The sequence below is a fragment of the Arachis hypogaea genome, chromosome 1 (genome assembly GCF_003086295.3).
Source record: "Arachis hypogaea cultivar Tifrunner chromosome 1, arahy.Tifrunner.gnm2.J5K5, whole genome shotgun sequence".
NCBI lineage: Eukaryota > Viridiplantae > Streptophyta > Magnoliopsida > Fabales > Fabaceae > Arachis > Arachis hypogaea.
Genome location: NC_092036.1, coordinates 56,541,323 through 56,552,954, shown reverse-complemented (window position 1 = coordinate 56,552,954; position 11,632 = coordinate 56,541,323). Strand labels below are relative to the sequence as shown.

At 38.2% G+C, this 11,632-nt stretch overlaps 1 non-coding gene across 1 annotated transcript; it reads left to right on the top strand.

Annotated features, from left to right (window-relative positions):
- Positions 1-5,172: 5,172 nt before the first annotated feature.
- On the top strand, positions 5,173-5,276 carry LOC112715973 (small nucleolar RNA R71). Its single transcript, XR_003160103.1, has one exon. It is a non-coding gene; the product is annotated as a small nucleolar RNA R71 (small nucleolar RNA).
- The last annotated feature ends 6,356 nt before the right edge of the window (positions 5,277-11,632 follow it).

Genomic DNA, 11,632 nt, shown 5'->3' with positions numbered 1-11,632 from the left:
CTCATCACAGTCATCCCATCCCAGATCCTACTCGGAATACCACAGATAAGGTTTAGACTTTTCGGATCTCAAGAATGCTGCCCATGTGATTCTAGCAAATACATACTCAAGAGATACATACTCAAGCTCTCGCAGATAGAACATAGGTGGTTGTTAGGCACGCGTTCATAAGGGAAGGATGATGATGAGTGTCACAGATCATCACATCCACCAGGTTGAAGTATGAGTGAATATCTTAGAACAAGAATAAGCTTGAATTGAATAGAAAAAACAGTAGTAATTGCATTGATTCATGAGGAACAGCAGAGCTCCACACCTTAATCTATGGTGTGTAGAAACTCCACCGTTGAAAATACATAAGAACATGGTCTAGGTATGGTCGAGTGGCCATGCCTCCCAAATAACATGAAACAATAGAAAGGGTTCAACAACCTGATCCCAAGATCAAAGATGATCAAAAGAATGAAAATACAATAGTAAAAGGTCCTATTTATAGAGAACTAGTAACCTAGGGTTTACAGAAATAAGTAAATAATGCAGAAATCCACTTCTGGGGCCCACTTGGTGTGTGCTTGGGCTCAGCATTGGAGCTTTCTCGTGCATAGGCTTTTCTTGGAGTTAAACGCCAGCTTTGGTGCCAGTTTGGGCGTTTAACTCCAATTCTGGTGCCAGTTTGGGCATTTTACGCCAAAATTTTTATGCTGACTTGAAACGCCAGTTTGGGCCATCAAATCTATAGCAAAGTATGAACTATTATACATTTCTGGAAAGCCCAAGATGTCTACTTTCCAACGTAATTAAAAGCGAGCCAATTGGGAATCTGTAGTGCCAGAAATTTTTTTTCGAGTGCAGGGAGGTCAGAATCAAATAGCATTTGTAGTCCTTTTTCAGCCTCTGAATCAGATTTTTGCCCAGGTCCCTCAATTTTAGCCAGAAAATACCTGAAATTACAGAAAAACACACAAACTCATAGTAAAGTCTAGAAATGTGAATTTTGATAAAAACTAATAAAAATATACTAAAAACTAACTAAATCATACTAAAAACTACCTAAAAATAATGCTGAAAGCGTATAAATTATCCGCTAATCACAACACCAAACTTAAATTGTTGTTTGTCCCCAAGCAAGTGAAAACAAAATAGGATAAAAAGAAGAGAATATACAATGAATTCCACAATATCACTGAAACTTAGTCCCGATTAGATGAGCAGGGCTAGTAGCTTTTTGCTTCTGAACAGTTTTGGCATCTCACTTTATCCTTTGAAATTCAGAATGATTGGCATCTATAGGAACTCAGAATTTTAGATAGTGTTATTGATTCTCCTAGTTCAGTACATTGATTCTTGAACACAGCTACTTTATGAGTCTTGGTCATGACCCTAAGCACTTTGTTTTCCAGTATTACCACCGGATACATAAATGCCACAGACACATAACTGGGTGAACTTTTTCAGATTGTGACTCAGCTTTGCTAAAGTCCCCAGTTATAGGTGTCTAGAGTTCTTAAGCACACTCTTTTGCTTCGGACCACGACTTTAACCACTTAGTCTCAAGCTATTCACTTGGACTTTCATGACACAAGCACATGGTTAGGGACAGCTTGATTTAGCCGCTTAGGCTAAGATTTTACTCCTTTGGGCCCTCCTATCCATTAATGCTCCAAGCCCTGGATCATCTTTTACCCTTGCCTTTTGGTTTAAAGGGATGCTGGCTTTTTCTGCTTGCTTTTTCTTTTTCTTTCTTTTTCTTTTTCGCCTCTTTTTTTTCGCTACCTTTTTTTTTCTCCTTCACTGCTTTTTCTTGCTTCATGAATCAATTTCATAATTTTTCAGATTATCAATAACATTTCTCTTTGTTCATCATTCTTTCAAGAGCTAACAATTTTAACATTCATAATCTTCACTATAAAAAATATGCATTGTTTAAGCATTCATTTCAGAAAATAAAAAGTATTGTCACCACATCAAAATAATTAAACTAATTTCAAGATAAAATTTGAAATTCATGTACTTCTTGTTCTTTTGTAATTAGGAACATTTTTCATTTAAGAGAGGTGAAGGATTCATCGAATTATTTATAGCTTTAAGACATAGACTCTAGACACTAATGATCATGTAATGAAGACACAAACATGGATAACACATAAAGCATAAAAAATCGAAAAATAGAAAAATAAGATCAAGAAAATTAAAGAACGGGTCCACTTTAGTGATGGCAGCTAGTTCTCCTTCTTGAATATCTTATGGAGTGCTTGAGCTCCTCAATGTATCTTCCTTGCCTTTGTTGCTCTTCCCTCATGGCTATTTGATCCTCTCTAATTTCATGGAGAATAATGGAGTGCTCTTAGTGCTCTATCCTTAGTTGCTCTATATTGGAACTCAAATCTCCCAAAGAGGTGTTGAGTTGATCCCAATAGTTGTGTGGAGGAAAATGCATCCCTTGAGGCATCTCAGGGATTTCTTGATGAGGGACTTCCTCATGCTCTTGTTGAGGTCCATGAGTGGGCTCTCTTGTTTGCTCCATCCTCTTTTTAGTGATGGGCTTGTCCTGTTCAATGAGGATGTCTTCCTCTATGACAATTCTAGCTAAATTGCATAGGTAACGTCATGATGGACCTTTGAGATGAATCTCTCCATCTCCCATGACTCAGAGGTGGAAGCTTTTGCCTTCCCTTTCCTCTTTCTAGAGGTTTTTCTGGCCTTAGGTGCCATAAATGGTTATTGAAAAAACAAAAAGCAACACTTTTACCACACCAAACTTAAAAGGTTTGCTCGTCCTCGAACAAAGGATGAAAGAAATGGAGGAGAAGGAGGGTGAAGTAGGGTTCGGCCAAGGGGTGATGAGGGGTTTATATAGGAGTGGAAGAGAGGGGTGTCCGTGTGTGAGGGTTTGGTTGGGAGGTAAAGGATGTGAATTTGAATGTTGAGGTAGGTGGGGTTTTTGGGGAAGAGTGGATGGAGGTGATTGGTGAAGGGTATTTGGGGAAGGGTGTTATTGGAATGTATGAAGAAGAAAGAGAGTGAGTTGAGGTAGGTGGGGATCCTATGGGGTCCACAGATCCTGAGGTGTCAAGAATTTCTCATCCCTGCACCACTCTGGCATGTAAACGCCCTCTGAGTGCCAATCCTGACGTTAAACGCCAGGTTGCTGCCTATTTCTGGCGTTTAACGCCAGCTTTTCTTCCCTTTCTGGCGTTGAACGCCAACTTTGCTTTCCTTTCTGGTGTTTAACATCAGTCTGCTGGCGTTAAACGCCCAGAATGGTGCCAGACTAGGCGTTTAACACCCATTCTGCTACCCTTACTGGCGTTTAAATGCTAGTAAGCTCCTCCTCCAGGGTGTGCTATTTTTAATGCTATTTTTTAGTTTTGCTTTGATTTTTGTAGTTATTTTTGTGACTCCACATGATCATCAACCTAATGAAAATATAAGATAACAATGGAAAATGGTAATTTACATAGATAAATAAAGATTGGGTTGTCTCCCAATAAGCGCTTCTTTAATGTCAATAGCTTGACATTGAGCTCTCATGGAGCTTCACAAATTCTCAGAGCATGGTTGGGGCCTCCCAACACCAAACTTAGAGTTTAAATGTGGGGGCTTTGTTTGACTCTGTATTGAGAGAAGCTTTTCATGCTTCTTCTCCATGTGTACAGAAGGAGATCCTTGAGCTTAAACACAAGGTTGTCCTCATTCACTTAAAGGACCAACTCTCCTATGTCAACATCAATCACAGCTTTTTCTGTGGCTAGGAAGGGTCTACCAAGGATGATGGATTCATCCTTATTCTTCCCAGTGTCCAGGATTATGAAGTCAGCAGGGATGTAAAGGCCTTCAACCTTCACTAAGACATCCTCTACAACTCCATAAGCCTGTTTCCTTGAATTGTCTACCATATTCAGTGAGATTCTTGCAGCTTGTACCTCAAAGATCCCTAGTTTCTTCATTACAGAGAGTGGCATGAGGTTTACACTTGACCCCAGGTCACACAGAGCCTTCTCAAAGGTCATGGTGCCAATGGTGCAAGGTATTAAGAACCTTCTAGGGTCCGGTTTCTTTTGAGGTATCTTTAGCTGAGCCAATGTACTTAGTTCTTTTATGAGCAATAGAGGTTCATCCTCCCAAGTCTCATTACCAAATAATTTGGAATTCAGCTTCATGATTGCTCTTAGATACTGAGCAACTTGCTCTTCAGTAATATCTTCATCCTCTTCAGAGAAAGGATACTCATCAGAGCTCATGAATGGCAGAAGTAGGTTTAATGGAATCTCTATGGTCTCTATATGAGCCTCAGATTCCCTCGGTTCCTCAGAGGGGAACTCCCTAGTGGTCAGCAGACGTCCCATGAGGTCTTCCTCACTGGGAATCACTGCCTTTCCCTCCTCCACAGATTCGGCCATGTTGGACGCGGTTATGGCCTTGCACTCTCTCTTGGGATTTTCTTCTGTATTGCTTGGGAGAGTGCCAGGAGGAGTTTTAGTAACTCTCTTACTCAGCTGACACACTTGTGCCTCCAAATTTCTAATGGAGGATCTTGTTTCATTCATGAAACTTAGTATGGTCTTAGATTGATCAGAGACTATGGTTGCTAAGCTAGAACGATGCTGCTCAGAGTTCTCTGTCTGTTGCTGAGAAGATGATGGGAAAGGTTTGCCATTGCCAAACCTGTTTTTCCTACCATTATTGTTGTTGAAGCCTTGTTGAGGCTTCTGTTGATCCTTCCATGAGAAATTTGGGTGATTTCTCCATAAAGAATTGTAGGTGTTTTCATAGGGTTCTCCCATGCAATTCACCTCTTCCATTGCAGGATTCTCAGGGTCATAAGCTTCTACTTCAGAGGAGGCTTCTTTAGCACTGCCAGATGCAGCTTGCAATCCAGTTAGATTCTGAGAAATTATATTGACTTGTTGAGTCAATAATTTGTTCTGAGCCAATATGGCACTCAGAGTATCAATCTCAAAAACTCCTTTTTTCTGTGTTGTCCCATTGTTCACAGGATTTCTTTTAGAAGTGTACATGAACTGGTTATTTGTAACCATTTCAATGAGTTCCCGAGCTTCTGCAGGCGTTTTCTTCAGATGAATAGATCCACCTGCAGAATGATCCAATGACATCTTGGATAACTCAGACAGACCATCATATAATATACCTATGATGCTCCATTCTGAAAGAATGTCAGAAGGACACCTTCTGATCAATTGCTTGTATCTTTCCCAAGCTTCATAGAGGGATTCACCTTCCTTCTGTTTAAAGGTTTGAACTTCCACTCTAAGCTTACTCATCTTTTGAGGTGGAAAAAATTTAGCTAAGAAAGCATTGACCAGCTTTTCCCAAGAGTTCAGGCTATCTCTAGGTTGTGAGTTTAACCATATGCTAGCTCTGTGTCTTACAGCAAAAGGGAAAAGCATGAGTCTGTAGACCTCGGGATCAACTCCATTGGTCTTAACAGTGTCACAGATTTGCAAAAATTCAGCCAAAAACTGATGAGGATCTTCCAATGGAAGTCCATGAAACTTGCAATTCTGTTGCATCAGAGAAACTAATTGAGGCTTAAGCTCAAAGTTGTTTGCTCCAATGGCAAGAATAGAGATGCTTCTCCCATAGAAGTCGGGAGTTGGTGTAGTAAAGTCACCAAGCACCTTCCTTGCATTGTTGGCATTGTTGTTATTTTCGGCTGCCATGTCTTCTTCTTTTTCAAAAATTTCTGTCAGGTCCTCTCTAGAGAGTTGTGCTTTAGCTTCTCTTAGCTTCCCCTTTAAATTCCTGTCAGGTTCAGGATCAGCTTCAACAAGAATGCCTTTATCTTTGTTCCTACTCATATGAAAGAGAAGAAAACAAAGAAAGTATGAAATTCTCTATGTTACAGTATAGAGATTCCTTGATGTGTCAGAGGAAAAGAAGAATAGAAGGATGAGGTAGATAAAGAAGAATTTGAACCTATAGAGAGAGAGGGGTCCAAATTATTAAGAGATGAGGAGTGTTATTGATTAAATAGAAAGAGATGAGAGAAGGAGTTTTCGAAAATTAAAAAGGATTTTTGAAAAAGTGGTTAGTGATTTTCAAAAAAGATACGAAATAGTGATTAGTTGAAAAAGATTTGAAAATCAATTTTTGAAAAGATGAGAAGTTAGAAAAGATTTCTGAAATCAAAATTTGAAAAAGATATGATTTGAAAAAGATTTGATTGAAAAAGATATGTTTGAAAAGATATGATTGAAAAATAAATCTGATTTAAAAAAAAAGATATGATTGAAAAGATATGGTTGAAAAAGATTTGATTTTTAAAATTGATGACTTCACTAACAAGAATTGAAATATATGATTCCAAAATTCAAATATTGAACCTTTCTTAACAAGAAAGTAACAAACTTGAAATTTTTGAATCACAACATTAATTGTTAGCAAGGATTTTTTTTTAAAAAAAATTAAAAGAAAAATGAAAAAGATTTGATTTTGAAAAAGATATGATTGATATGAGAAGATATGAAAAAGATAAGATTTTGAAAATCAGTTTTAAAACTTGAAAAATTGAAAAAGATATGATTTGAAAACAAAATTTCCTCCTTGGTGCTATCCTGGCGTTAAACGCCCAGAATGGTATCCATTCTGGCATTTAACGCCCACTTGTCTACCTTTTTGGGCGTTAAACGCGTTTAAACAGCAGAATTCCTTCTTCACTGGCCATTTTGAACGCCAAACTTTTTCTCTGTGATTCCTCTGTTGTATGCTTTGAATCTTCAATTCTCTGTATTATTGACTTGAAAAGACATAATTTTGAATTTTTTTTTGAATTTTTAATGATGAGAGAGAAAAACAACAAAATGAAACTAATCATGAAAAACTAAGATCAAATAGACAATGCATGCAAGAACACCTTGAATGTCAAAATGAACATCAAGGACATATTTTTGAAAAAATTTTAAGAAAAGAAAGACATGCAAGATATAAGACCCAGAACCTTTGAAAAGTCTTATTATGATCAAGTCTCAAATCATATTGTTATTTATAGCCTTATATTTCAGAAATTATTTTATCAAAGATAATTAAGGCAAGTTTGATTTACTGAATTTGAGATGAGTTATGATTATTATCCAATTTTATAATTATTGGATTATTTTCTATATTTGAATTATAAAGTTGATAGTTATGAAATAATAAGGATTTTGTATGATTTGGATTAGATAAGTAATATTTTAAATATCAATACTGCTATTTTGGAAAATAAAGAAATTAAGTATATTATTTCTAATTATTTGATTTGGGCATTTTATTAAAAGTAATTTGTAAAAATGGATGATCAAATAGTATTTTCTATGTACAAATAGTATTGGATTTAATTTGGGTTTCAATTACTATATTATTCCCAATTTTATGTGAAATTACTATATTGCCCCTAAACCTAATTTTGAAAATGAAAAACCCTAACCCAATACCCGTTTCCCCTCTCTGAACCCAGCAGCACCAACCCACTCTCCCCCCTTTCCCAATCATGCGCAGCCACAGCGTATACACAGCTTCCCTCACTATGGAAGAAAGAAACAGAAGAAGGGAGGTAGGGGAGGCCTTGCCACCGTCGATCCACCACCTTGGAGCTCGCCGTCGAGCTGCTTTGCGGCGCTGTCCATGGAGTCACTAGCTTGCGTTACCGCTGATCATCATCGAGCCACCGTCAGAAGCCGAACCACGAAGGAGAATGACGCAAGGCAGGGGCCGACGAGAAAGAGGAAGGGCACGCGTGTAGGAGCTCAGCTGCGGGGAGAGGAGATGCGCGTCTGAAACCTCGCCGCCGTTGGATCACGCAGAGAGAGATGCGAAGGAGGAGACCAATCGTGCATCTAGCTACGTCCTCACCGCTGCGGTAGGGATCGTCACCGTCAAGCATGGTGGGTGGCAGAGAGACAGAGCTCGTGTCTGAGACTGGAGAGGAGGTGCGGTTTCGTCGCTGCTGGGGAAGAAGAAGACGCGAGCTGGAGGTCCGGTCGCCGTGGTGCTATGGGGCAGAGTGAACCGCGCCATATTGTTGGGGTTCTCACCGTCGCCGGAAAAGAATTCAGGCCGCTGCAGGTGTCGCGGTTGGAGGAGGAAGTTGCGCCCCTGTGTTCTGACCGCCGGGAGTGGTTCTGTGACTTTCGGGAGCACCGCCAAAGCTTCTGGCTACTTCTGCCGTCGCTGGAAAAGTATGCCGGTAAGAATTTTAATTTGCGGTTTCTGCCTATTTGGATTTCGAGGTGTTAATGCTGCGTGGTTTTTTATAGTTGATCCACCGGAGCTTCTGGCCGCCGCCGGAGCTACTGCCGGGCCAGTTCGAAATCGCAGCTGCTACGTTAGTGTCTCGTACGTGTATTAAAGCCTATACGTTATTAATGTTCCTAGAGTTTAGTAACTGAGGTTGCTTGTTGTAAATTAGAGCTGATTATGCTGCTGCGAATATGTGTGGGGCTATGCTTTGAAGCTGCCTTTGATTTCGGGTTGAGGCGGAAAGGACTCGGTGAGGCATTTGGGTTATGGAATTGCGTTTTGAGGTAGGGGCACTTTCCGAAAACCATATTTTATATATTGGAATTATTACATATGGATACTGATGTGAGATGGTGTATTTGGTGATTGTATAAGCCTTATGTGATATTGATTGTCTCGAATGATTGTGGATGTCTGTTTGGCTGAATTGTTGTTCGGCTTTGTGAAATGTAATGTGTTGTAGTTGATTCTTTAAAGATTCGAAATCTGAGTTTAATCCATTGATGATTGATTTGATTTGAGTTAATTATTTTGATGATTTGAAAAGTCAAATGCACTTTTGAATTCAGCCTTCTTTACTTTAATTGATTTGGTTTTGATAAATGATTTGTTACTGAACCGATTCTTTAAAGATTTGGAAATGAGTTAAATCGGTTGATATTGAGTTGATTTTGAAATGGCTTCCTAAAGATATGCCACTGAGGTGACTGTTGGATTTAGCTTGCTTTTGAATTGATTTCTGGATTTGAGCTGTTGAAAAGGAATGAGAAACGGTTTAGTTGGGACCCGAACCGGGTGGCAAAAGTCCAAGTTTTAGGCGAGGTGCTGCCGAAATTTCTACAAAATCCTAGTCTTGTTTGTAAAGTTATTTAAAAAGGGGTTGAATTTGAGAAATTGTATTATTTGATTTATTAAGAAAATATTTATGTTTTCAAGCTTAATTTATTTAATGAACTTTATGCGTTGAGTTCGGCTTATTTAGAAATGAACTATTTGTACAGTTTGAATCATTGTAGGAAAGAATGATGCTCTAATATTGATTTCAATATAAAATGGAATTTTAGTGATTTTAAAGGAATTTAGACTTTTGATTGAGTAATCAAGTGTGAGCCATTTTAGAAGAGTTAAAAAATGGGTTCCAAAAAGAAACCTGAAAGTGGTTTGATTCAAATGAACCGGTTCCGTTTCAAATGAGTTGATTTTTAGACCGGGTTGGAACTTGTAATTTTGTATGGTCGATTTCATAATAAATTCAATTTTATTTACTTGAACCGAGAATCTATGATTTTAAGAGTTTGAATGAATTTTAAGGAATTGATATAAGTTGACCTTCCCTAAAGACTTGGGACTCTGCCGAGAAACTTTTGTTATAAAAACCCATTGTTGGATGGGTGATTGACGTTAGGATTTTTGCCAGTAAAGAATTTCATAAAAACAGTCGCGTTGTAGATATAGTCTCTAAACCGACAAAAATCCATTCGTACAACCGTTTTGGGTGTCACAAGTAACAAACCCCTTTAAAATTGATAACCGAGTACTTAAACCTCGGGTCGTCTTCTCAAGGAATTACAGGGAGGTATGTTCTTATTATTGGCTATGAAAAAGGTAAAATTGGGGTTTTGGAAGTAAGGTGGGAATATATTATATGACAAATAAAATAAAATAATAATAGCTGTAAAATAAACCCTTGGCAAGGTCTAAGAACTGGAGGTCCTTTCCTAGTTATCCTATTCAATTGTGATGAGAATTGGATTTTTCTCCCACTTTGTTAACCTCTAACTATGAAGGTAAGTTAAGTGGATGAATTAATTCCAATTCTCAACTAACAATGAGTTTGATAACTCAAGAGTTACCAATTATTTAACCAAGGCCAAAAGGGGAAAAACTAAATCTACTAGAGTAACAATATCCTCAGATTAGGAATAATAAGAAAGAACACTCATAAACTAAAATACCTCAAATATCATTAAATAAGAAATTCATCATGAAAGTGGCATAGGCCAAATAGGCAACATAACTAATACAAGCAAGCATTCAAATGTCTGAAAATAAGAAATAAACATAAAGTAAAAGAACATTGAACCTGGGATTGAGAGTCACTCTTAAAACCAAGAGAAGTCCTAAATCCTAAATCCTAATCCTAAAGAGAGAGGAGAGAACCTCTCTCTCTAAAAACTACATCTAAAACATGGAAAGTGAATTATGAGTGAATAATTATGAATACATGCATTCCCCCGCTTTATAGCCTCTAATCTGTGTGTTCTGGGCTGAAAACTGGGTCAAAAGCAGCCCAGAAGTCACTTCCAGCGCTTTCTGGTCCGTACAGGTCGCCGAAAGGTGACGCGACCGCATGGCTCACACGGCCGTGCAGGTTGCGTTCCTGCCAGGTCACGCGTCCGCGTGACTCACGCGTTCGCGTCGTCTGGCGTCAGGGCAGCTATAGCAAATTATATATCAAATCGAAGCGCCGGACGTTAGCTTTCCAACGCAACTAGAACCGCATCATTTGGAACTCTATAGCTAAAGTTATAGCCGTTTGAGTACGAAGAGGTCAGGCTGGATAGCTTAGCAGTTTCTCTAACTTCTTGTATTCCTTCCACTTTTGCATGCTTCCTTTCCATCCTCTGAGCCATTCCTGCCCTGTAATCTCTGAAAACACTTAACACACATATCAAGACATCTAATGGTAATAAGAGAGGATTAATAATAAGCAAATATAAGATCAAAGAAGCATGTTTTCAATCAAAACACATAATTAGGAAGGAAATATAAAACCATGCAAATAGTATGAATAAGTGGGTAAAGAGTTAATAAAAACCACTCAATTGAGTACAAGATAAACCATAAAATAATGGTTTATCAACCTCCTGACACTTAAACAAAAGCATGTCCTCATGCTAAGCTCAAGAGAAACTATAAAGATGAAGAGGAATGATTGAATGTATGAGATGCAACCTATGAATGCAACTAAATGAAAAATGTTTCTACCTGCTTGGTTAAAAGCAAATAAATCCCCAAGAATAAATATGAACTGGATTTTACTAATTTAAATCATAGAAATGAAGTATAGATAGACTTGTAGAAGAAAATAGCTCATGAAAGCTGGGAACAAAGAATCGAGCATCGAACCCTCACTTAGTAGTGTATGTCACTCTAATCACTCAAGTGTTTTAGGTTCGATTCTCTCAATTCTCTACTAACCTTGCTTTCTAAGGCTTGCTCTTCATCTAATAATCAACATAAATATAATGCATAAATACACATATCAAGAGGTCTTTTAAGGGTTGTAATGGGGTTAGGGTCAAGGTAGGATTGTATTTGGCCAAGTGGACTAAAATCTGAATCCTTAATTAACTTAAACTTTCCCACCTAACTTAAACAATCCATGTAATCA